The sequence below is a fragment of the Arachis stenosperma genome, chromosome 3 (genome assembly GCF_014773155.1).
Source record: "Arachis stenosperma cultivar V10309 chromosome 3, arast.V10309.gnm1.PFL2, whole genome shotgun sequence".
NCBI classification, from domain to species: domain Eukaryota; kingdom Viridiplantae; phylum Streptophyta; class Magnoliopsida; order Fabales; family Fabaceae; genus Arachis; species Arachis stenosperma.
The window spans coordinates 62,714,796-62,717,772 of NC_080379.1; positions in this window are offsets into that span (position 1 = coordinate 62,714,796).

A 2,977-nucleotide genomic window follows, 5' to 3' on the forward strand; every position below is an offset into this window, starting at 1 on the left:
TCACTGATTATACCACATGTATTTCCAAATTAAAGTGTTGGGAGGATTACATGTCACTATATCTGCCCAGACCCCAATTTGGTCTAACATGAGAAAGCATTTCTAGCATGATCTCCTCATCCCTTTTCCAAGGCTCAAAGAAGATCCAATTATGGAGAGTTTTTTTTCCAAGACAACTAACCAATCGAATTAAGATCGAAAGCTTTCTAGTAAGATCAAGAGAAAAGAAAGAAGAAGAAGAATGAAAACTATAATTGATCCATCAAATTACAACAAAGCTCCCTAACACAATGAAAGGGGTTTGGTGGTTTATAGCTCTAGAAATGAAAAATAGCAGAAAAGAAAAATCCATGCTAAAAGTGCAGAAAAGTAAATCTATAGAGAGTAGTTCCCAAAAGTGCTAAGCTTTTCTATAGTTCAAAACTACTCCTATATATACTACTCTTCTTGATCTTCTAGTGAGTTCTTCAAGTCTTGGATGTGGGCTCTGGATCTTGAGTTGAAGCAGTTCTCATCTTTAGTGGGCCCAGCTTGTAGAGAAATATGAGTTAGGCTTGGGTATTTAGTGAGATTAACGTTGAGTGCCATTGTGGGTTCGAGAACGTTAGTGGCATTCACTTTTTCCACTAACGTTCCAACCTTATATACCCACGTTAACTCCAACGTTAGTGATCTTAACGTGACCACTAACGTTTCCTTTTCAATTTTTGGCCAACGTTATTGGGACTCACTTTTCCCAATAACGTTGGCTTATACCCCTTCGCGAACGTTAATTGGAATCACTTTTCCCATTAACGTTGCTTAGTGCCCTTTGTTCCTACGTTAGTATAGCTAACGTGACTCTTAACGTGGGTGTGTTTCACCTTCGAGAGTGTTAGTGACACTCACCTTTGTCACTAACGCTCCAAATGCCCAAATTCTCTACGTTAGAACTCACGTTAACTAAGTTAACGTGGCTCTTAACGTAGTAGTGATGCAATTTCCCAACGTTAGTGACAAAAGTGAGTGTCACTAATATTGGCTCCTTGATCTCAACTCCACGTTAACTTTCACGTTAATGGTCTTAACGTGAAAGTTAACGTAGGCAATGCTAGTTGGTCCAACGTTAGTGACAAAAGTGAGTGTTACTAATGTTGGCTTTTGTTTTCCTCTTCCACGTTAGAGTTCACGTTAACTAAGTTAACGTGACTCTTAACGTGGGTTATTGCCAAGTTCTCCAACGTTAGTGGTGTTCACTTTTACCACTAACGTTGGAGGAAAACGTTATTGGTGTTCACGTTTTCTCTTAACGTTGGAGTTCCCTTTTGCTTCTACGTTAACTACCACGTTAACTTAGTTAACGTGGCAAGTAATGTGGGCTATGGATGGCTTCGCAGGCGTTATTGGTGATCACTTTTCTTATTAACGTTGCAAGCTTTACCATTCTACGTTAGTGTTCATGTTAACTAGGTTAACGTGAATACTAACGTGGTTCTTCCTTGCTTCCTTTGCCCTGAAATCAAGCAATTAAAGTGCATCAAAGCTCTAGCCAAAGTCATGAGATTATGCATCATCAATTTATCATGCAATTCTAGCAAAATACTCATGAAATCATGCAAAGTTCACAATAGTTGCTTGAATCAAGGTATGAGTGTATTTTCATCCAAAACTTGCCTTATTCACTAAGAAAATGCATGAAACTACCCTAAAACAGTAAAGAAAAGGTCAGTGAAACTGGCCTAGATGCCCTGGCATCACAACACCAAACTTAAAGCTTGCTTGTCCCTAAGCAAGTACTGAAGCATAAGAAGAATGAAATGAGAGAACAAGAAGATAAAATAGAAGTATAATTCCTGGTTTATGGAGTTTCATGCATAGCAACATAGGTTCCTCCCCTTTAGGTTTCAAGCCTTTATCAAATCCTTAGTCACTTTCTTGATTGCATCCCTTGAGACTTCTTTCTTATTGATCCTTCCTTCTTTTTCAAAGTTTATTTTTCTTTTTGCTAAGTGCTTTGTAAGAGGGCGACTCTTTATGATAAGCTTTCAACCAACACTCCCAAACCAGTTGGTTTAAGGTGCTAGGTGTTAAGACACCCCTAAGGAGTTACTCCCTCAAGTCTCTTTCCCTCAAACATACACACCACAGGCACATGGTTTGTTATTTTCCTTTCTTGAGACCTTGGTGTCTAGCACCTCTTTGGGTTACTAAGTGTTCTATAGCAAAGGTTACTCTTGATAGTGGACTTTCAGCTGATAATCCCGGATTAGTTAATCCAAGTTACCAAGTTATAAGGCACCCCTAAGAGCTTATTCATCCAAGTATATCCCTTGTACATAAACACCACAGACACATGCCTCAATTTTGAAACCCTTGGTTCCTAGCATTGTTTCTTATTGTGTTTCTTTCTTTTTATCTTTTATTGCTCTTTCTCTTCTCTTATTGGGATTTTATTGTTTATCTAGTCTCAAAGGATGTGTTTCGAACAAAGGACTTAGGATAGATAGTTACTTTCTTTCCTTATTTGGTGAACCAACTTAGCTTACTAATCATCCTACCACAAACATTCAGAATGCACTTCATAAAATAACTCCACTCTTGTTCTTTTCATAACATTTTCTTTTTGATTAACTTAAAAGAGACAAGCATACAAGTAAGAAAGGTGAAAGTGAACACTCAAGACATTAAGCTAGCACACTTAACCTAAGCAATGAAACTTAAATGCAGAATTGAAAATTCTAAGCTACCATGGAAGCATGTTCTATTTCATACATGATTTTTCTTATTTAAAGCTTTGAAAAAGGTAAACTAAGAAGGAACTTCACCACCTTTCACTTGTTGGTATGCTCATGTTCTTCTGCTTCCTTGGGATTCTCCTTGATTACTTGAGTCTCCATTCCCCTTGCGCTTCCCCATCAGCTTTTTCCAGAAACTGGCATCCTCCATCTTCTTCTTTAATGCTTCCTTTTGTTGTTTCACCTTCCCCTCTTCTTGTTCT